The following is a 24,387-nucleotide window of genomic DNA, read 5'->3' as shown; positions in this document are numbered from 1 at the left end:
AGTGAGCAGTGCACTTCATAACTATTAAGCACGGTCTGTCTTATCTGACACTGTTCTTCATAAAGATGCGTCTCTAAATCAGGGCTGTACATCTTCAGTCCCCCTGCAGATGCTGGACTAAAACTCATACCATCATACCTGACGGCTGGCCACTGTTGCTAGGGATGCTGGGAATTGTAGTCCAAAAACAGTTGGGGGCTGAAGTTGTGCAGCCCTGCTCTAAACAATACTCAAATTATCATCAATAGCATGGTTGGAAGTATGCTTAACTGTTACAGTTACAATCTTAAGCACATGTACTTTGAAAGTCATTCCACCAAAATCAATGGGATTTGCTTCACATAAAATTAAATGTTAAGTAAACACTGGCATAGCAAGTCTCTTGAAAAAGATGTATATGCTAACACATACAAGTTTCCTGTTTTTTAAAGAAATAACCAAATTATGTCTTCTATTTTTAAAAAGTAAGAATTTGCTTGAATTTGCCAGCTTGATGCTGACTTTTCTTTTACAACTTTTACTGAAGCAATAGTTATAACAGAGATAGTGCCAATGAAATAAAAACCTCTGGGTTTAGTTTGTGCCATGCTGGGGGGGGGGGAACAAGTTTCAATCTTGCTATTTCAATATTTGCACTTTTGAGCATAACCAAAGAGAACATACAGCTTTTGAACCAATGGAATTTTGATTTAGTTCAATTCCCTATAAAAGCACCAATAGTGATAGAATGAATACTATTGCCACCTTTAAAGCTTACTTTGATCCCTCAGTTTGAATTTGAAGTGAGCTCAAGAACTCTAGCATATCTGACATGCTTATTAGATTCATTATGTCTAATCGCAATTCCTTGCATCAGAAGTAAACTTTTAACTAATCTGCTTTGCACTTTTCCTTATCACCAAAACTTTAGTTTACTACAATAAAACATAAATTTGATGAAAATACACAATATCTTCATACAATTATTTAAATTAACTAGGTTTAAAGTTACCAGCAATGACCTGCTCAACAGAAAGATGTAAGGATTCCCAGTCTAAGGAATGTCCTGGTGAACACACCTGAAAAGACTAGAAAAGACTGAAAATTTGTAGCCAAAGTACTCTCTCCAAGTCCTAGTCAACAATTCAATCTTTTGGAAGAATCCGTACAACTGGATATGACAAACCTGAAATTCTCCATTTCCAGTGGCTCTAGCCAACTGAGAGAGGAAACCAAAGGTTTCCTCAACACAAAAGATGTTTAAGGCAATGCTGTTTGTTTGTTTATTGCACAAGTCTTTTAAAATATGTTAAACATCCACATAATTGAGATTTGTTTCTGCCAACATTAAATTTATGGTTTTACTTCTTGTTCCCACACATTTTCTTCCCAATAATGGACGTGACCAGGTATGTTTTTCTAACAGTTGTTTCATATGTGGTATTTTCCTACATGGAGATAATCTCTACACAGGAATAACCGTGTATACTGGCTAATACATACATGCATGGCAAAAGACTTTCACCCCACACTTCATATATGCTGGTGTGCATTTGCCCTCAATGAATGGAAAACCTCACACATAAGCCTTATACACATATTCAGTTTCTGGTTTTCATGGCTATAGGCAAAATGCTTGCTAGAGGAATAGAAACATAGTAAACACAGAGAAGTTCAGGTATTTCTCAACTTTTTCTTTTTACAAGCGATAAGATGTTGAGAAGAGCTACAGTTGGTATTTGCTATGCTTGGAAAAATGAGACAATATCATCATATTGCTTCACATGCTTCAGAGTGGCAAACTGGAAGAAAGTTTTCAGAGCCAAATACTACATCAAACTAAGCCCTTAAGCTCATGACACATTTCAAACATGTCCTTTGATGAACAGGAGGCCCACAGCTTTCCTAACCCTAATCAAACCTGTGGATGTTGCGAGCCTAAAGAAGTTCTACTCTGTGCTCTTCTGCATCAATACTCACTCAGTTCATACAGTGACATTAAATGAAAAATGTTACTTAACGTTTTAAGTTAAGATTCTACAGAAAAAGTAGTGTCAGTTTACAGCACATTGTAGTTAAAGGCATAAGCAGCACCAGAAGCAATTGATTACAGGCTTACAACAATGCTACTTTTCCCACTCAAAATGGGAAGCTGAAATCCTTTAAATTTGATGTTTTAAACACAACATTTTAAAAACACACATACCTGCAAATCTCCTACTTGTCAAAATGACTGAAAGGAAAGGCCTGATATTTTCATAAAGCTACATTTTTTTTTAGTAAATTCTATAAAGAACTGTTTTATAAATATTGCCATATTGAAGAAATAAGCTCAGGTATTTATGGTACTGTCTGTATTTCAGTCTAGTTATAATCCCTGCCCCAAAGGCCTAAAATTATTGCAGCCACAGCAAGTGTACTGAAGAAACAGTATTCCTTTAGATGTGCTTACTTTCCTAAAAGTTGAAGTGAATGCAGATAGTGACCATTATATAGCCAAGATATGCACTATGGTAGTTAATACCACCTATAAACCTAACTATGATCACAATCTTGCTTAATACTGTCCTAAGGTTGGGGTGGGCAACCTAAAGACTTCCAGGAGCTACTTTTTCAGGGGGAAGGGGCGCACAGAGCCTTAGGAACTACCAAAACAAAACAGTATCTTAGAGAGGCGGAGTTAGTCACAGAATAGCAGCTTGTACAAATTACAGTGACAATTTAACATCAACACGCCTGAATTCTGGGATAATTTTGTTGAAGCACCAAGGGAAGAGCAAAAGAGGCTGCTTTGTGAAAAAAGAACCTGGAGATAAATTAAAAGCAACACTGAGCACTTTTCGAGAGATGAAAAATGGTTCAGCCATGTCCCCAGTCAATCAGCCAATCAGATTTACAGCACTGTCTGGAATGGAATGGAGGAAGAAAAGTCCAAATCCTGGAGAGCTATTTCAGATAAGCCTGAGCATAAATACCTAATGCCCACCTCCGCACTAAGGCTACAGTCCTAAGCATACTTACCTCTGAGTAGACATGCATAGGGTTGCAATGTAAGAGTACAGCACTTACTGAACACAGCCTCCTAGGAAAACATCTCATGCAGTTTAGACAAAAAAGAAAAGAAAATCAACCTCTTGACAGGGGGAGTACCACAATTTCCCCAATCCTGTTATCAAACTCAACAAGTGACATCTTCTCAACTACAGTTAACCAAAATCAAATTTAGACGTTTACTTCTATAGCTTTTAACTGTTGAACTCTTAAAAAACAACAACACGCATTTGATCTAGCAGAATGATAGAAGACGCAAACCAGCTGTTCCAACAAGCAGAAATCCCTTTTAGATAACCAAATTTAATTTGAACAGGGAAAATCCTATCACCCAAAAATATAGGTATGAAACCAATATGTATTCACTGCAAAACTGCTCACTGAAAAGCTACTGCACCAAATTGGAAAAGACCAATGAAGAACATCACCAATACAGCTCTACTAAGTAAGAGTCCCTTCAAAAGATATCACAGGTTCTTCTCCTTGTTTGGGGGCTTAACAGAGGTTGAGAGTTTGGCTGGTTACAAACCTTTAAGACAGTCTTTGGCCCAAGACGTATGGCAACAACAAAAAAGACCCTTAAACCAAAGCGTCCATCAAAACCAGACATTTTGCAAGTCGATGAAGGAGACAGCGTACTAGGGGACCAAGAGAAAAAGACAAGATGCAGACTATCACACATAGTGATAGAAAGATCACCCTCTAGAAAGACTTTAGCAAATTCATGGAGAAAAATGGACTCGCCTCCCTTGTAGGGGTCCCCTAGAAGCTGGTTCGAGGCTGTGCCTCAACACGGCGAGTAGATCCAATATTACACTCAATGGGGTTAGTATCCTGGACCCGAGTTCAAACCGCAGCTCATCCATGAACCAGGAGACCGGACCCTGCTCAAGCCACGGCCTCTCAGCCTCAACTCATCACCTACCAGTTGGGACGCCCGCCACCTTGCTACCCTGCAGCACGAGCAAGCCCCTCCGCCGGAGGGAGTCCCACCCGATGGCTCCCCTTTGGGCCAGTGGCGCCTCAGCTCTCGGGACTGGCCCTTTCCTCGCCCTCGGGGAAGGGGAGGCCGGGGTGGGCCCACACAGGGAGGGGGATCCCCTGTCCCTCTCAGGCCTCTGGGCCGAGAGTCTTGCTGGGAATGGAGCAAGCCGCCGCCAGGCCCGCCTCGGTGGGGTCAGCCTTACCCTTCTCGTCCGCCGGCTCCTCCTCCGCCTCCCACAGCCGTGGCCACTACCGCCCGCGCGGCGCTGCTGCCGCCGCCGCCGCCAACCGGCAAGGCGGACACCTCCGAGCCAGTCCGGAGCCGCCGCCTCCCGCCGCCGCCACCAGAGGAGGGAGGGAGGGAGGTTCCGTGCTGGCGCTGCTGTTGGGGCGGCACAGGAAGGGGGAAAGGCTCGGGTAGGTGGGTGTCTGTCTTGCGGGCGCCGCTCCCGACCTCGTTCAGAGCCGCTCCGGCTTCCCAGCCGCTCCTGTCCCTCCCTCCCTCCTCTTCCTCCTCCTCCTCCTCCTCTCGCTGCGCGTCCCAGCAGCCAGCCAGCCGAGTCCAAATCAAAATAGTGTCACACAATATGGCGGCCACTCTAGTTGGCAAGCATCGCGAGATCTTGCCCCGAGTGCTAACGGGAAAGCTGTCGAAGGAGAACGGCCGCGGGAGGAGGAGGAGCGGGAGGAGGATGCAAGGGAAAGAGGGAGGGAGTCTCCTCCGTCGCCTGGGCAACGGCTAGCAATGCATTGCTGAGCAGAGCAAGGGGTCTGTTTGACAGCGGAATGGACGTCGGCGGTCACCTCCAGCGGGAGCAGCAGCAAAAGAGTCACCTGCTCCGCACTCTCCTCCCACCCTGCTCCTAGAACAAGTGTCAGACTCAGAGCTCGACGCCTCTTACAAGAGAAAGGAAAGCGAAAAGCGGTCCTTTGCTCGCCCATATTGAGTAGCAGACTCTCGTCTCGCGACTGCACGAGTCTCCCTCCCTCTTTGGAGTTCTCTTCTCCTCCTGGCCAACATCTTCTTTGCCCTTCAAGTAATTTACGGTTACGATGAAGAAACTGCGGTGGAGTTTGAGCCACTCCATATAACTAACAAACGTTTTAAGCTTGTATATTCTCCACTCCACCAGACATACTAAGCTTGCATATTCTCCACCATGACATAAATAAGGAATTCAGAGGGAGGACATCGTAAGCCAATCTGGCTGAAGAAATGAGGAAGCCATTTCCATGTGGTCCGTGACATCATGCTCTTCAGAGACGGTTAATATGAATTAATTTTAGAGGAATGCACATTCCTCTAAAATGATAATATTAAAGACCCACCCCGCTTTACCTCTTCAAACACGAAAAATTAAGATACTACTAGATGGATGACTGTGAGCCACCTAATGCCGCAGAAGGGAAATGACTTGATTATCAAGCCAAAGGTTGCCAGTTCAAATCCCCGCTGGTATGGGAAACACCTATATTGGGCAGCAACGATATAGGAAAATGCTGAAATGCATCATCTCATACTGCATGGGAGGAAGCAATGGTAAACCCCTCCTGTATTCTACCAAAGACAACCACAGGGCTCTGTGGGTGCCAGGAATCCAAATAGATTTGATGGCACACTTTACCTTTAGATGGATGACTATAAAATAGTTCCCATTGAGATCAGTGTGACATAGGGGCAGCCTGAGGCAGGGTGAGCCTCAGAGACTGTCAAGCACAGTCTTCTCAAGAGGAGAAGAGCTGGGAGCAGGACATGCCAGCCTCCCGCCACCACAAGTACCACCCAACAGAACTCCTTGACATTTGCTGCCATTATTTTTCCTCACCCCACTGGGATATGCTATTCATTTCCCCCTCCTTGCATCACTGGGGCTTATTCCCCCTCTGCCCCTCCAACAAAGGCTAGAAATACTCCCGCCATCACTGCCTAGCTTGGTAGCATAGTCAGATTGATTACGTGCAACAGAGCCTGAGAATACTGAGAACCCACCTGCAGACTGGGGGGCATGATATTGTCTTTCACCTCCAGCAACAAACTGTCTAGGGCTGCTCCTGGTGAAATGTACTCCAAAGTAAGCGAGCATAGGCAGATTGCAGCTGGGCCTGGCAATCCTAAACTCTAGTTAGGTCAGCACCCGAGTATGCTGACCTAATGTAGATCCTATCTATCCAATCTAGCTCAAGACAGGAGAAGGAAATGAAAAGAGGAAATGAAAAACCCAACCCAGAGAGGTGTAACATCTCTGGCCACTCCTCCAGCACACACCACCAATCATGGGCTAGCATGCCACAAGGGTCAATTATGGAAGGAACAAATCCGCACATGCCATTATATCCCCATGACATCAGCACACCCCATTTCACAACCCAACTGGCACAAAATGCCCACCCACACATTGCTAGACACTTGCTCAGACACATCTGTATCTATGCTTTTTCTAGAGCTGGGAAATCTCTAAAAACCAATCTTGCAGGTAACATCTGCGGGAAGTGTGGGCAGGATTGGGACCAGCCCCTGAGTGACTCAGCTGTTCCTCGGGTCACCTGCTCAGTTTTGGGCTTTATAGGAAGGCTCCTTGTGACTCAGGGTGTTAGAAGCCCAGCAGAGAGAGAAAGGGAGAGTCCATCTAGCTCCCACCCAGTGCTGCCTGGAGTGAGAGACCAGGTGGATGCTGGGGTTCCTTTGCCTGCCTGCCTGCATGCCTGCCTGCCTGCCTGCCTGCCTGCATGCCTGCCTGCCTGCCTGCGCTTCCTCTGTGGGGCTGCAGCCTCAGGTTAACATCTGCAGGAAGCATGGGCAGGATTGGGATCAGCCCCTGTGTGACTCAGCTGTTCCTCAGATCACCTGCTCAGTTTTGGGCTTTATAGGAAGGCTCCTTGTGGTGGCAGGCCTGCCACCAAAGGGGTGATTCCAAAGGGCATTGCCCCTTTGGGGGAGCCACTTTGGGGGAGGGCAAGGGCTTCTGTTTAATTAGTTTTAAGTTGTTTTAGACTTGGGTTGAAGTTATTGTAATGTGTTTGGCTTCATCTGGAGATGGGGGGGCGGGGCACTTTTGTTGATTATGAGACAGCTATCCCAGTGGTGGTGGGGAATAGAAGAAGTAATGTTGGCAGGTCAGCGGGCCGTTCCAGGGGAAGGGTAGTCATAAACTTAATAGCTGTTTCCCCTTCCGACTGTCCTGCCAGCTCTTTGACCTCAGGGAGCACTGCCAACAACCCACATAGCTTTTCCCTGCTCCTCTGTAATGCCAGGTCGGTCCAAAATAAATCTGAACTCATCCATGATTTGATCATGGATGAAGGGGCCGACCTGGTATGTATTACCGAGACTTGGTTGGGGGAGGCTAGTGGTCCAGTCTGGTCCCAGCTTCTCCCTCAAGGTTATTCTGTAGAGGAGCAGGTGAGGGAATGTGCCGTGGCTGTGGTCTATAAAGATATCATCTCCCTTACCAGGGTCCCTGTCAGGGTATTGGACCATATTGAATGTGTGTACTTGAGTTTGAGGACCAGGGATTGATTGGGGCTTCTGTTGGTGTACCCATCGCCCCGCTGCCCAGTGGAATCCCTTACTGAGCTCACGGACTTGGTCGCGGAACTCACGTTGGAGTCTTGGAGACTTTTGGTGCTGGGGGACTTCAATGTTCATTTCGGGACCAATTTGTCTGGGGTAGCTTGGGAGTTCATAGCGGCCCTGACAACTATGGGCCTTTTACAAATGGTCTCTGGACCGACGCATATTGCAGGTCACATGCTTTTTGGTATTTTATGCTGATCAGGGTGGTGTTCCGTGGGTGGGGACTCCTGTGATTTCCCCATTGTCATGAACAGACCACCATCTGGTTAAGGTTGGACTTACAACCACTTCCCACCTCCGCAGGGGCAAGGGACCCATTAGAATGGTCAGCCCGAAGAGGTTATTGGATCCACTAAGATTCCAAGAAGCCTTGGAGGGATTTAATGTTGGCTTTGCTGGTGATCCTGTTGATGCCCTGGTTGAGAATTGGAACAACTTGCTCACCAGGGCAGTAGACACGATTGCTCCCAAGCATCCACTCCGACCTGCTTCATATTTGGCCCCTTGGTATACCGAAGATCTACGGGGGCTGAAGCGGCAAGGTAGGCGACTGGAGCGCAAGTGGAAGAAGACTTGACTCAAATCTGACAGATTACGACATAGAGCACATCTAAAGATCTATGCTCAGGCAATATGTGCAGCAAAGAGGCGATTCTTTTCTGCCTGTATTGCCTCTGCAAGTTCACATCCAGTGGAGTTGTTCAGGGTTGTGAGGAGATTAGTATCTGCCCCCCTCCCCCACTCCCTTGAACCAGAAATTGGAGTCATCAGTTACCCGCTGTGATGTGTAGAGTTTTTCGCAGATAAAATCTCTCAGATTCGGGCCAACCTAGATGGAGACTCCACAATTAATTTGATGTCTGAGCTGGAGGTGCCCAACGACTTCTGCTATGTGATTTGACTGGATCGGTTTCAGTTTGTGACTCCTGAGGATGTGGACAAGCTGCTTGAAGCAGTGAGGCCTACCACTTGTTCTCTTGGCCCTTGTCCACCATGGCTTGTTCGATCTAGCATGGAGGTTGTTGTAAACAGCCTGGTGGAAATCATAAATGCTTCTCTGAGGGAGGGTAGGATGCTTCTTTGTCTTAAGGAGGCAATCATTAGACCTCTTCTAAAGAAGCCTGCATTAGATCTCTCAGAGTTGAGCAATTATAGGCCTGTTTCCAATCTCCCGTGGCTGGGCAAGGTAACTGAGAGGGTGGTGGCCTCTCAGCTCCAGGCAGTCTTGGAGGAAACTGATTATCTAGACCCATTTCAAACTGGTTTTCGGGCGGGCTATGGGGTGGAGACTGCTTTGGTTGGCCTGATGGATGATCTCCAATTGGCAATTGACTATTCTGTTGGTCCTCTTGGATCTCTTGGCGGCTTTCGATACTATCGACTATAGTATCCTTCTGGAACGTCTGAGGGTGTTGGGGGTGGGAGGCACTGTTTTACAGTGGTTCCGATCCTACCTCTTGGATAGATTCCAGGTGGTGTCAACTGGAGACTGTTGCTCTTCAAAATCTGAGCTTAAGTATGGTGTCCCTCAAGGCTCCATACTCTCTCCAATGCTTTTTAATATCTACATGAAACCGCTGGGAGAGATCATCAGGGGATTTGGAGCTGGGTGTTACCAGCACGCTGATGACACCCTTACCTACTTTTCCAAGTCAACTTCTTCAGGAGCAGGCATATTCTCTCTAAATGCCTGCCTGGAAGCAGTAATGGGCTGGATGAGGGAGATAAACTGAAGCTGAATCCAGATAAGATGGAGGTACTTGTTGTGCGGGGTCAGAACTCTAGAGACTATTTTGATCTGCCTGTTCTAGATGGGGGGTCACACTTCCCCAAAAGGAACAGGTTTGCAGTCTGGGAGTACTTCTGGATTCACACCTCTCTGTTAAAGACCAGGCCTGATTTATATACTAAACATGCTCATTAGCTAGTATACAAAATTAGGTCTGGCCCACAATGTCATCAAGTTCTTTATATGGTGACCCGTGTGTGATCTGGGCGCAAGAGGAAAGGAGATCAAACCACTCCTGAAAGGGTTCAATGGGCTTTATTGAACATAAAAGGCTTAACAACAACCTAGCAAAGCAGAATTGCTAACAGTATTAAAACAGAACATCTAGCCAGTACCAATATTCCACCCAGTGTGCCTAACTAAATTTATGTGTGTGTAATTAAATCTTCCTAAAGTCTAGTACAGTTTAGATACAGGCGGAAAAAGAAAGGGGGGGGAGGCTGCGGGTTGATAAGGTTTTGGGGGAGATCAGAGATTAGTAGAAGGGAAAAGGGGAAGGGAGCAGGAGAAGGGGAAAAGATGAAGGAATTGCCAAAGTTTGTAGCATATTACTAGGATCGGATCACTTTAGAGAATCACTTCAGCTGAAGCAGTGAGGCGCTGGCGGAGACAGGAGTTGTGCAGTTGCTTCAGATCATAGCTGAGAGCTCCATGGCTGGGGAGCCTTGACTTCTCACTGCGCAGTGAGAGTCATAGCCTCTGAGCACAGGCAGAGTTCCTGCTTAGCCCCTGCGGCTGTGCAGCAAACTCTGGGAAAGTGTGTGAGCAGACCTTGTTGTAGGCACAAGAATGCTAGCGTGTGAGCAGAATGCCCGTAGGCACAGAACTGCTAGCTCTCTGTCTCAAAAACCTCATTCTTATAGTCATTTTTCTCTTTGATCCTTGAATAGGATCTATTCAAAAATCTCCTCTTTTCCTGTATGTCCAAACAGGTGTCAACTTCCACCTTCTGAACAAAATCTTAATTATACAGGATATCAGCTAGTCCAGAGATATCTTTGGATTTCATCTCTGTAAACTGTGTGCGCTCAGGAAGGGAGGGGTGGGGAAATCTGCATCTTAAGATGCTGCAAATTACATCTTGGCAGTCTGGTCCCCAGAAGCTGTGAAAATTCAGAGTTAGTAATGGAATTTGTGGAATTGGTCCTATTTGGTGTCAGTCATTCCATTATGTACCTTTATCCAGTGTTTTGCTTGTAACTGAAAACAAGAGAATATTTAGAGGAACACATGTGTGAGAAACTTGTAGCATTAGTGAGGTGAGAATTAAAGTCTACAAGCATTATCTCTGTATCCGTCGAGCTTCCATGGAGACAATACAGTTAATTACTGACAAGGATTTAACACTGACTTCTTGTAGCAAGAAAGGAAGGGAATCAGCCCCCTGGCCCCTTTTACAGACACTTGGTAGCCAGTTGCAATTTAGTATATGGATTGCAGCATTCAGCATTCAGACCTGGCTCCATTGTTCCCTTGCATATCCCATTTTAACAACACAATGCCAGGTTCCTCCTTGCTCCTCACAGAGCAGGGAACAGCATGCCAGAATTTAGGTTTGATTTCATTTCTTGATATAAAACGAAATCAGATACAGGCCTGTATTCCGGGCCTATATTTCACCATACATCTGAGTTGGTACCTCTGGTTATGATGGGTTATGACCGTCCACAACATCTCCCTGGTTTCTCAGGTTGAGGCAGTGGCCAGGGGTGCTTTCTATCAGCCCCGGCTGATACACCAGCTGCGCCTGTTTCTCGAGATCAAAGACCTCAAAACTGGTACATCTGTTGGTAACCTCCAGACTTGACTTTTGTAATGCGCTCTATGTGGGGCTGCCTTTGTATGTAGTCCATAAACTTCAGTTGGTTCAGAATGTGGCAGCCAGGTTGGTCTCTGGGTCATCTTGGAGAGACCATTTTACTCCTTTACTGATGGAGTTACACTGGCCGCCAATAGGTTCCTGGACAAAATACAAAGTGCTAGTTATAACTGAAGCCCTAAACAGCTTAGGCTCTGGGTATCTAACAGAGCATCTTCTTCATTATGAGCCCCACCGCACATTGAGGTCATCTGAGGAGGTCCGTCTCCAGTTACCACCAACTCGTTTGGTGGCTGCACAGAGACGGGCCTTCTCGGTCACTGCCCGAGATTGTGGAATGCGCTCCCTGCTGAGATACGATCTTACCCATCTCTGGCAATTTTCATAAAACACCTGAAAACCCATCTTTTCACCCAAGCTTTCTCAGCTTCCTAAATTTGGGGGTTTTTAATATCTGGTTTATTCTAAAATTCAAAACCTGCTTTCAGGGGTTTTAATCACTGTAATTGTTTAATTGTTTTAAGATGTTTTTAAATTGTAAATTGTTATGTTGTTTTTAATTTGTTTTAACTCTTTACTGTTTTAATTGTAAACTGCCCTGAGCCATTTTCGAAGGGCGGTATAGAAATCAAATAAATAAATAAATATTGCATGTAGCACAGGTCCAGAATCACATCTGGACCCAGGGAAGAGTCAATGTCAGAGCATCCCAGGAGAAGCAACAGACTCAGACAAGGCTCTTGAAAAAATAAAATAAAGTTTATACAAGAGAAGCACAATGCAAATGGGATTATTAGGCAACCCTTGGTAGCGCAAGAAATACAAACAACTGCCTGAGACTATCGGATCGAAAAAGGGAACAGGGGACGGAGAGAAGTAAACAGCACAGATAGGAAGAGATAAAGTTCTGTTACCTTTCTTCAGTCTCCTATCTTGAATGCAACCAAGAAGTGTTTCCCACACACCATGGGGAATGAAGAAAGCTAGGGTCCCTCCTTAGATTCTGCCAGTGGAGGGCAAGGGTAAGCAGCAGGGACGTAGCAAGGTTGGAGTGGGCCCAGAGACAAGATTTTAAAATGGGCCCCTCCACTGAAGCTCAGCTCATGAAGTAAAGAAATCTTAAATGAGGCTGAATAGTGGTAACAAAAAGCAGAGTAAAATTTATATATATATAGCCTATGTGCCACAATAGAACATCATCCTAAATTATCTTTTTAAAGGTTTTGTAAATTGTGGACGTTGCAAGTCATTTCATGGTCCTAGAGAAAGACATGCTGTTCTTGTAGCTCCAGGTCTTAACACACATCAATTTCGGAGGATGAATACAACTGAAGGAAGCATGGGCAGGTGCGTAGCTGGGGGAGTCAGTCATGTGACTTGCCTCTGCCCCCCCCCCAGGCAGTGGGCCCCCAGACAACTGTCTCCCCTTGCCCTATTATAGTTACGCCCCTGGTAAGCAGTAGGCTGTTGATGTAGCGCTCAAGACTGCAGCTGTGCTCAAGCCCACCGCACTGAGGTTCCCAGACAGTCAAGCACAAGGGCTAGCGCATGACAGACCCACTTTGGGAAGAACTCAGCCTCGCAGTTTTCTATCTGTGACCAGTGTGATTAGCTGAGGGGTTGAGAACCTTTAAAAGAGGCTTCCTTGGTTTGCTTTCTTCTTCCCATTTGCAAAATAGGAATAGTTGTATTTTTCTACCCCACTGAAACGATGTGAGCAGAAAATTTGAAAAATAGCAATATTATTTCAGATTTCTATCCTGATTTTAGAATTCTGTAACAAAATAAGCTTTTAACCCATTCCTAAGAATTCACTAAGAAGTCAGTCCTCAAATAAGCACACCTATGGATTGCATACATTATCCTTGTGTGAGACTGAGATAGAAAACTTTTGCAGCACCCAAATGTCACTTTCAAGAGGGGAATTACAAAAAAAATAAAGCCATTAAATTCAATTTTTAATTGGAATACAATATTAGTAACTAGAGACTGTTTTCAACTGTTTGTTACTCTTTCACTATTAAAAAGAAAAGCCATCCCTTAACCCTGTTTTGGGATCTGCTACATCAGCAGTGATTGCAGAGCGCAAAATGTTGCCCGGTGAACATGAGGTAGTAAAGAACTTCCAGATTAAAGTGAGCCCCACAGACATTGCTGAGTTTCTGCAATTTAAGTGTTCAGGTTTGCTGCAATGTCCTCCTGTCTGAGATCAAGAATATATTACTTTCCTTTTCCATGGGGACTCAGCAAAGTAGCAGGTTTCACTGTGCAAAATGGGAATTTATTATCAGTAGGGGCTATATGTGCATAAAAATACTCCCCTGCTGCTGAATAAAAGCAAGAGATAATGTGATTATATTGTTGCTATTGGTCTAATTAGAATGGAAAACTTGACCCAGGCTATGTGACAATTGTTGGGTTTAACAGCTTGAGCTAGACTCAGACTCTACGATTATATATTTATTCCAATAAAATAAAATGTTTGCTACTTTAATAATGTAGCTTTTGATACAGAAATGTAGTTGATACAGAAATGTATATAGTATCAGGAATGAACTACTCTAGTTTTGATTATGGCACAAAAGGAACAGATTCATTGTAGGGATGTGCAAAACGTTTCGGATATAAAACGTTTTGTACCCAAAACAGCCTGTTTTGGGTGTTTTGTAGACAAAACAAAACACCCATTTTCCAGATCCAAAAGTTTTGTATACAAAACAAAACGTCCCTGTTTCGGCTACAAAACATTTTGTTGTTTCGGACCTCCATTTTGTGGTGATCTCTGAGTCAGTCTCCATTTTGTGTTTGACATCTCTTTGAATTTCCCACCCTTCCAGCCTTCTGATCGGTGACCTAAATCATGGGCTGACCGGCTGACAATTCCCTCCTTATTCCCCATTGGCAATTTTGCTTCTTGCCACTCTTTACTGACCCCACACTGGCCAGGGGAAGGGTTGCTAGCCCATGGGGTGCTGGGTTCTGTTGTTTCTGTGGTCTTCTGAGTGTAGATTCTCTGGTAGCATATGAGAGTGGAGTCTTGTTTTTCACTGAAAATCTGATATGCTACTAGAGAATCTACAATAAACACCTCAGAAACACAAAACCCAGTACCCCAAGGGCTTGTGAGTATGGAGGTGGTTGGCACCCTATGTGCACTACACAACCCCTCGCTCTGGGAAACCCGAGTGCCCCCCAAGTGGAATTATGGGGCTGCTGAAACCTCCATTATTTCCTATGGGAGAAATCTTAAAACACACGTAAACTTCAACAATTCACAAAAGATCAGCCCTTTGCCCAATGGAGAGGAGAAGTGGTCTTGTGGTTGAGCATGACTTGTCTCCCATAGCTAAGCAGGATCTGCCCTGGTTGCATATGAATGGGAGACTTGATGTGTGAGCACTGCAAGATATTCCCCTCAGGGGATGAAGCAGAAGGTTTCAAGTCCCCTCTCTGGCTTCTCCAAGATAGGGCTGAGAGAGATTCCTGCCTGCAACCTTGGAGAAGCCGCTGCCAGTCTGTGAAGACAATACTGAGCTAGATAGACCAATGGTCTGACTCAGTATATGGTAGTTTCCTATGTTCCTAATTCTTTTGAGATAATTCTGGAAGTTTCCTTGCCCCCATTGGGCACTACCACCCACCACACTCCGCTCTGGGTCATCCCTTTCCCCTTGATTTGAAGCGATACATTTGCTGGAATCCCCATTATTCCCTATGGGAAAATTCTTAAAGATGTGTAAACTTAAAAAATTCACAAAAAATCAGCCCTTTGCCTAATTCCTTTGAAATTTGGGTGGTAGCTTCCACCCATTGGACACTACCACCACCCCCCACTCTTTTTGCCCTGGGACCCTTTTTAAAAATCCAAATCGATTCGGATTCGGAATATTCGGCTACAAAACAAAACAGGGCTGATTTGGATTCAGAAAATTTGGGTACAAAACAAAATGGGGGTGTTTCGATTCAGATACAAATCGAAACAAGAAAATTCTAAAATGCACACCCCTAATTCATTGTGGACCTTTTATTCCTAGCTCTTTGAGAGGTTTTTTGTTTTTTGCTGCTGAGGACTAGAAAGGGTTTAAGCAGGAAATATAGCTATTTCTGATAACAGATGAGTCAACTGATAGGCCAAATCTGCAAGACAGCTCCCCACCCACCCACCTAACATTACTGCATAAAATGCTTATATGTTTATAATTCCTTCAAGCCATCTTCTGAGGAGAGAATCTGTTATGATGCTACAGTTGCAAACTGAGGAATATTGTCCACTGAAGTGTAGAGAAAGTAGATAGGTACCTGTTTAGGTACCTACTGTCAGAGGAAAAGAAAAGTTTGTAATGGTTCTGTCAGAGCTGAAGGGAAATCACATGTACATGGTAAAAGAAGTGTGGAGGCAGGGATGGGATAGTGTGTACACACTGAGCAGAATGGGTACACATCAAATAATTAACAATTCAGATTCAGCAAGCTGCATTTTAAAAAAATCATATCCTATGGCTATCATAATCCCCTTAGCTGCCAAAAATCATGTGAAATATATTATTATTCCAGCTCTCTCAGAATGCCATCATTGACATGAGTTTCTGATTTAGGTGATTGTTCCAGAACTTAGGAGCAATTGCAGTGCAGTGGTCTTACTCATTTCTGTTTTTACTTCCTGTAAGAGTTTGAAATGGATCGGAGTGTGATCAGATGACAGTAGCCAGTCTGGGGTTCATACATGGAAAGGAAGCCCCTAAGATGCATTAGCTCAGGCCATAAAGGGCTTGATGTTTAAGGCACTTATACATTTACTACAAACAACTGGCGAGTCTGTCTTGGAGGCAGTTTCCAGGATGAGAGGACAGGGCTCTTCTCCCACTCCAGTGTTAACAGCTGGAACCAGAGCAGTACACACTGAAAGCAGGAGAGGCATATGTGTCCAAGAGAGAACTGAGTTAGGCAGTAAATTTGCTTACTCCTCTCTTGTGGATGTCTCTAGGTGCCCATGCAGCATCAGCCCTGATGGTGGCTGTGAGAATAAAGGGAAGGCATCTTTTAGTCATCTTTGAGTCAACTGAGGCCAGTATTAACACCGACTCCTGGATCAGGGGGATATGAATTTTTAATTTATTTTTCTCTTAATATTTCCATACCTTTTGTGATAGCCCCAAGGCAGATGTGACTATAGTCATGAAGGTCTGGACCTATTCCTTCAGTTGATTAATGCCATTACCCTTATACATTACCAACAAATATGCATATATTGATAATTACGAAAAAGCAACCTTGAAGTAATTGTACTTATGATTGTATCAAGATATTCTCATATCTTTTCCTATGTAAACCACTTTGAGAACTTTTTTTTAATATCACAATTAAAAAGTTAAAAATAAATACATTATTCTTGCATGATATTTTACCAGTGCAGGGGAAACAACCACACATGAGGAAAAAAATTACAGAAAGAGAAGCTTGATGTAATCATATGATCACATAGACTGTTTTTTTGCAGTCTTTTTTTAATCAATGTGCATATGCACATCAGTAACTTGGGGAGGAAGATGCAAGTGAACTGAAGAAACTACTAGCTGTTGCACACTGCTCCTATTACAATTCCATAATTCAGTTTAGCAGTCATCCTAGTTAAACTCTAATTCAAGAGATGTGGAACCATGGGTCCCACAGCACAAAAGCAGAGCAAACCCATGGAGCAATAAAGGAATCTAATAAGGCTGGGCAAAGCTTTTGGGGGTGGAATTGCTGCGTTTCTCAGAAATATTTCCTGGGCACCACTGTCAAGAATATGTGAACAAATTTCAAAACCCTACTTTTTTGGACCAGCATTGGAAAGAATACTTGACAGCGAAGCTTGGCAGCTGTTTTGCGAATTGTTCCCTATAGCATACTTTGCCCAAGAGAGGGTTCTTGGCAGAAAAAGCATTTCACATCACCAGCTCTAGAGATGATCCAGAAATGAGGGGAAGGGTTTACTGAACCATATAGAGAGAGCCAACCTAGCCAGTCAGCATACTCTGGTGCCAGACAAAGGGCAAGAATATGGTGCTTTTAAATATGGACACCATGTAGCTACAATACCTAGAGAGAATCTCCAGAAAAATTGATACAATTTGTTAAAGCAATCTTCCCACTTAAATTCCTGGACATTTTATATCCAGGGCGATACTTTTCTTACATCCTGGATAGGACATCCAATTCCTGGGCTGTCCAGGCCAATCCTGGACATATGGCAACCCTATTTGACGGCCCATCCAGCTTCAGCCAAAAGTACATACATACATACTAATATTTATATACTGCTTTTTGACTAAAGTTCCCAAAGCGGTTTACACAGAGAAAACTACAATAAAGTAATAAGATGGATCCCTGCCCCCAAAGGGCTCACAGTCTAAAAAGAAACAAAGTAGACACCGGCAGCAGCTGCTGGCGGGATGCTGTGCTGGGGGTGGATAGGGCCAGTTGCTCTCCCCCTGCTAAATATAAGAAAAAAGATGGCAAAAGTGAAGTGCCATCTCGTCAGGGCCAAAGTAAATAGCTTCACTTCAGTCCATCCCCACCCCAAAACTACTTACAGGGACCAGGCAAGGTGCAGGAAACAAGTGGCTTTTCTATCTCTTCACTCCCAGCCATCAAGGACCAACAGCCCTTTTTAGCAGCTTGACTCTTATAATGACGTTCCTTCCCCCACCCATGGGTGCTCTGGAGATCTGTAATCTTTTATGAGGCTGCGGTCGTAGGAGTGAGGGAGTAGGATGAGATAAGCTTCACTTTGGAGGGCTGAAGGGTTCACCCAAAGCAAAGCAGCCCTCCCTGAAGCAGGATGGAAGGGGGACCAAATCTAATAGGGGACCCTTTTGAAGCTTCGAGGCCGTGCCCAGAGCAAAGCAGGGCTGCTTTACACAGGCCTAGAATATAATGGTACATTTGCTAATCCTTTGTTCAAAAATACCTTTTCAAAATCAGGTTGAGCTAATGTATAACTAGTTCTCGTTTATTTATTTCAATAAAATGCTTTAATGCTCTGTTTGGTTGTGTTTTTAAATAAAAATTAACTATGCCAGAAGCACAGGTCTCTTCAGTAAAGGTTATATAGGTAAATAAAGGTTATTTATTTTTTATTTCTCTGTGTAAACCTCCCTGAGCTATTTTTGGAAGGGTGGTATAGAAATCAATCAATCAATAATAAAGTGCACCATCGAGTTGATTTCGACTCCTGGTGACCACAGAGCCCTGTGGTTGTCTTTGGTAGAATACAGGAGGGGTTTACCATTGCCATATCCCATGCAGTGTGAGATCATGCCTTTCAGCATCTTCCAGTATCACTGCTACCCAATATAGGTGTTTCCCATAGTCTGGGAAACATACCAGCAGGAATTCAAACTGGCAACCTCTGGCTTGGTAGTCAAACCATTTCTCCACTGCACCATTATACCTGTGCGTAATTTTAAATTAACAAACTAAAACAACATTTGAATAGAGGAAAATAATTGAGACAGAGTTTGTGATTGAGTTCTTGTATGTTTATGGAAAATATGTTGGTCCTTGATATTGTTATATTACCATTACGCATTTCAGATCTAAAAGCAATATTGTTACATTTTGGGTTCAAAAAATGATAATTTCTCTTTGTTTCCCTGGTGTGTTTTTCTGTTTCCAACACCTCATCTATTAGTGAGTTATAGAATATATGGGATATTTGCAATAAGGCAGTGATTAGGAAGCCCTGTGATGCTTTTAATAGAGTAATCCATCAACCCAAAGTTGGATGACGCTCTTGGTTAAGGAAGAAAGTTGAGAAAGGCAACCTTTGCGTATCAATGTTGAACAGAGTCTTATCATGCACTATAACCACACAATATTGTTAAATCACCCAAACAATTTATTTGGGGGCTGGTTCAGATAATTCGGTCCAGTCCTGGGTCCTGCCCATTGCATGATGCAGGGTGGGAGAGCACTGTTCTGCTTGGCATAATTATGTGGGGGGATGTGTCTGGACTACCAATGTACTCAACTTAAATGCTACATTAATGTAACATTTGAATCACATGTGGTGTTGTTTGGACAAACTGACCTTTTCCAAGCAATTACATGAAGTGGGATGCTACCCCAAAAGGGGGGCGGGTTGCTGAATACACGTGCAGAGCCAGCTGAGCGGTGGCCCGCATCCAGCCCTGCTTGACGGCCCCCTCCAATATGCCCATGCGCGTGACATCACACACACGGAGGCCTGGCTCGGGCTCCACAGGAGCCCAGAGTGAATTCTCCCCTCCCTCACTCAGGCCGCGAGAGCCTCCCCCCTCCCATGCCCCGGCCGCCGAGAGCCCGGACAAACTCTTCACCAATTATTTCAGGCAGCTCCGATTGCCCGGTAGAATGGGCTCCTTTGGGCTCTCGGCAGCCCAGGCCACGCCCCTTGCATGTGACAAGGGGCTGTCGAGAGCCCAAACGAGCTCTCAGCTCGTCATTTCAGACAGCGTCGGCTGCCTGATAGGACGTTTTCCCCTTTCTCTCCCTCCAGAGAGGGAGTGGAAGGGGAAAAACATTCTATCGGGCAGTTGGAACTGCCTGAAATAATTGACGAAGAGTTTGTCCGGGCTCTCGGCAGCCCAGGCATGGGAGGGGGGAGTTTGCTCTGGGCTCCTATGGAGCCCGAGTCACGGGGCTCAGCGACCTTTTCCTATTGGCGGCCTGGGTTCTTTGAACCCGTTTGCCCAATGGTGGCCCCGCCCCTGGCTGAACATACACTCTCATGCCCTTCGTTGCATATTGGTTGGCCAGCAAACAATATTGTTTGATCCAGCCCATATTCAGTGTGCATCTGCATCTACTTTACTGAATACTGAATACTGAAACTGAATCCAGATAAGACAGAGGTACTTCTGTGTGGGTTCAGAACTCGGGAGATGATTTGATCTGCCTGTTCTGGATGGGGTCATACTTCCCCAGAAGGAACAAGTACGCAGTCTGGGGATGCTTCTGGACACAAACCTCTCCCTGGTGTCCCAGGTTGAGGCAGTGGCCAGAAGTGCCTTCTATCAGCTTCAGCTGATATGCCAGCTGTGCCCATTTATTGAGATAAATAACCTCAGAACAGTAGTACATCTGCTGGTCACCTCCAGACTTGACTACTGCAATGCACTCTATGTGGGGCTGCCCTTGTATGTAGTCCGGAAACTATAGTTGGTCCAGAATGCGGTGGCCAGGTTGGTCTCTGGGTCATCTCTGAGAGACCATATCACTCCTATCTTAAAAGATCTACACTGGCTGCTGATGAGTTTCTGGGCAAAATACACAGTCTTGATTATATAACCTATAAAGCCCTAAACAGCTTAGGCCTTGGGTATTTAAGATAACGTCGTCTTCACTATGAGCTGCACTCACTGAGGCTATCATTGAGATCATCAGGAGAGGTTTATCTGCAGTTGCCACTGGCTCATCTGCTGGCTACCCAGGGATGGGCCTTCTCTGTTGCTGCCCCGAGGCTCTCTGCTGAAATAAGAGCCTCCCCATCTCTTGCAACATTTAAAAAGGCAATCAAGACACATTTGTTCACCCAGGCTTATAATTAGATACTGTTTTAATGGTTTGGTTTTTAATAGATTTAACTTTATTTTAATTTTAAATTGTTGTAATGATTTAACCTTTTTATTGGTTTTTGTTGTGAACCACCCAGAGACTTGTGTTTTGGGCAGTATGCAAATACGTTGAATAAATAAATAATACATGTTATGTATGTAATGCTTCAGTACCATGAATTATAATGGGAACGGGGCATATCTTTCCCTACTTGTTGAATTCCAGTTCAAAACTGACTGTTTTCCTGCAATAAGCATGAAAACAACTTGGAAAGAATCAGGTCCTGCTCTTATGTTTGAGGACAAACCAAACACTGAAACATGCAAGCCATGATATTTACAGTATACATACCATGTATATATTTTGCCATTTAGATTTGGATACATTTTACTATACTTGTTTGTTTGGTTTGTTTGTTGTTTTAACATTTGTATACCACTCAAAATGCAAGTCTCTGGGCGGTTTACAACAAAACAATAAAAACAACAGATAAAAAGATTAAAACATTACAACAATTAAAATTTAAAACCTTAAAACTATTAAAAACACATTTAAAACAATCATCTTTATATTTGATTCTCTAAGACATACCCATGGCTAATCCCATGCATGGCATCTCTCACGAGAGTTCGGAGAGCTGCCGGATAGCCACGGGATGGGCGGGAGGCAGAATGGCAGTGGCAGTTAGCGACGGCGACAGCTGGCAGGAAGAAGCTGGCCAGTGGGCGGGGAGGAAGAAGCCGGCTGGCTGGCCGAAGGACAGGTGGGCAGGAAGGAAGAAGCCGGCTGGTGTGAAGAAGCTGGCGGGGGGGTAAGAAGCTGGCTAGCTGGCGGATGAGCTAAGGAAGAACCAGGCAGGCGGCTGGATGGGCAGGGGAAAGGAAGAAGCCAGCGTGTGGGGGAGGGTAAGAAAAAATGACAGGCAGGCAAATGGCGGTGGGGGGGGGAGATGGGGGTAGGCTGGCAGCTGGAGGTGCAGATGCTCTGTGCCTGGCCCAGCTAGTATCTAATTAAAAGCCTGGGTGAACAAATGCATCTTGACTGCCTTTTTAACAGTTGTAAGAGACGAGGAGGCTCTTATTTCATCAGGAAGTGTGTTCCAAAGCCTTGGGCAGCAATGGAAAAGGCCCGTGGCAATTTCAGATGAACCTCTCCAGATGATCTCAATGGCCGGTGTGTGTTTTAAAAAAACCTAGGTGTACTGGAGTCCTCCATAGAAACCCTGTGGGTGACAATACAAGGCCTGAAAGGGAACATGCTACTGGGGACATGCTATTGCCCTCCGGATCAAAATGCTGACAGTGACTGGGAGTTGCAGGAGGAAATCAGAGAGGCGTCAAGGAGAGGCAGAGCTGTGATAATGGGTGACTTCAATTACCCACACATAGACTGGGGAAATTCACAGTCAGGTAATGACAAAGAGGTCAAATTTCTAGATATGCTGAATGACTGTGCCCTAGAACAGTTGGTCTTGGAACCAATCAGAGAGAAGGCACCCTTGGACATAATTCTGAGTGGCACCTAGGACCTGGTGCGTGATGTCAGTATCATCGACCCTTTAGGGGACAGTGACCATAGTGTGATCAAATTCGGCATACATGTGCAGAGAGAATCACCAAGGAAGTCTAACACAGACATTTTGAATTTCAGAAGAGGAAACTTCTGTCAGGCCCTCGCTCTCAGATAGCGAGGAGGAAGGGGATGCTGACAGCCCTTCAGCTGATGCAGGGGTGCCTGAGGGGCAGAGACCAACTGTCGGTTCCCAAGAGACGGCTGAGGTAGGTCCGGTTGATGTCTCAGAGCAGACACAGCAGTCTGAGGCAGCAGAGACAGGGACTGACGAACTGGAGGATGAGTTGTGCAGGCATTCCCCATTGACTCCACAGCAGAGATGGGTCACAAGGTGGCAGGCACAGCTGGAATCAATCAGGAGAAGTAAGCGCCTCTTGCAGAGGGCTGATAAGCCTTGAATCCCTGCCAGCTCAGAGTTATCAGCTTGAACTATAAAGCACATCTGCAGCTTGCAGTTAGCTGCTGGAAGGCAACATATGTTATCCCTAGTGTTGACAGCTTTCAGCCTGAGCCGGAGAGAAAGAAATATTTCTGAGCCGTGTTTTGCTTCTGCTACCCAGTTTGGTCTTTTGTGAACTATCATCCTAGACTTCCCTACCGGGTGGCCAGATTACTGACACTTCTTCAAAATGAGGAGAAGGGGGAAAAGAAAGCTGAAAGGGAAAATCAGGGGAGTCACTTTGCTCCAGAGTGCATGGAGTTTACTCAAAACCACAATACTAGAAGCCCAGTTAGATCGTATACCCAAAAGGAGGAAAGGTACCACTAAGTCCAGGAGGATGCCAGCATGGCTAACAGGTACCATCAAGGAAGCCATAAAAGGGAAGAAGACTTCCTTCCAACATTGGAAGGCCTGTCCAGAGGCGTAACTATAGGGGGGGCAGGGGGGGGCATGTGCCCTGGGCGCCATCTTTTCGGGTCACATGGGGGGCGCCGCCATGACCAATTTTTTTTTTAAAAAATATATTTTTTTAAATACAAATTTCTCCTGCTCAGTGCAGCAGCACTGCAGCAGTCAAGGGAGCGCGTCGGCGCCCCCTCCCCCATGAGCGGTCCCTTCCGCACCGCCTGCGCGCCCCCCCCATTGTTTTGCTGGAGGCCAGTCAGTGGCCTGCCTTGGCGGCGGTGGGTGCCGCGGCGGGCGCCTTTCATGCTGCTCACTGCGCCTGCCCTTGGCTGAGGCTCACTCGCTCCGTCGCTCGCTTAGTCTGGAACAGCCAGAAAGAGGCCCTCTAGTGGCTTGCCAGCCAGAGGGTCTCTAGTCAGTGACGCACGCATGCGCAACTCGGCCGGCGTGCCGTGTCGTGCTGTGCATGCGTGCAGTGTGTCCGTCCTCCTCTGTTCGCCTGCACGTGGTGCGCGGTCGCTGTCGCGGAGGAAAGTGTGGTTGCTGGGGCTAGGGCTGCACTGCAGCAGGCGCAGGCAGGACGATGAGGACACACACGGACACCCGCACGGAAGAAAGGATTCGGCGGCGGGCGGGTAAAAGCAGCAGACCAAGTGTCAGGGTGAGAAATTGAATGAGTTGCAAAAACTACAGAAGCCACATGTGGGGGGAAAAACATACTAAAGAATCAGGCTTTTATTTAGCTGCCCAACTATGGTTCTCAGATGCCTAACAGGTGTTAATGTTTGCATTATACGCTCCTCTCTCCGCCCCAAAAGAAAGAAAAACAATCTTAAAGATTCTTTGGCACTCAATCTTAAATGCATGCATGTATATGGAACTGAGAGTCAATTCCCACAGCCTGGGTAGTACAGCAGTGTGAGTTGACTCAAGCAGTGTAACATAGCTGCCTGTGCATTGTTACAAGGTGTTTCAAGAGAGTTTTATCATGAGTTCTGCTTGCTGGCATGCTCGTTTTTGCACTGTGAAAGCTTGCCTTGTGATCTCAGTTTACGCTGAAGTGCTCCTATAACAGCTCCATCTCAGAAAAACCTGCAGTGTTAGCTTTAACAAGTGCCTGTGGTATCCTGCTAAAGACACAAAGTTTGGCAAGAAAAATGGGGGAGGGGGTTATATGCCAGGACCTTTGGAGA

At 45.3% G+C, this 24,387-nt stretch overlaps 1 protein-coding gene across 2 annotated transcripts in view; it reads right to left on the bottom strand.

Annotated features, from left to right (window-relative positions):
• TAB2 (TGF-beta activated kinase 1 (MAP3K7) binding protein 2) overlaps positions 1–4,683 on the bottom strand; it is a 94,899-nt gene extending 90,216 nt beyond the window's left edge. For both annotated transcript variants that reach the window (XM_053291670.1, XM_053291679.1), the window contains exon 1: positions 4,218–4,683. The gene's annotated coding sequence lies outside the window, so the exon portion shown is untranslated. The remainder of the gene's footprint in view (positions 1–4,217) is intronic.
• Positions 4,684–24,387: the final 19,704 nt, after the last annotated feature.

This window comes from Hemicordylus capensis, chromosome 1 (genome assembly GCF_027244095.1).
Source record: "Hemicordylus capensis ecotype Gifberg chromosome 1, rHemCap1.1.pri, whole genome shotgun sequence".
Lineage (NCBI taxonomy): Eukaryota > Metazoa > Chordata > Lepidosauria > Squamata > Cordylidae > Hemicordylus > Hemicordylus capensis.
Note: the sequence above shows the minus strand (reverse complement) of the source record. Positions and strands in the feature narration are given on the sequence as shown.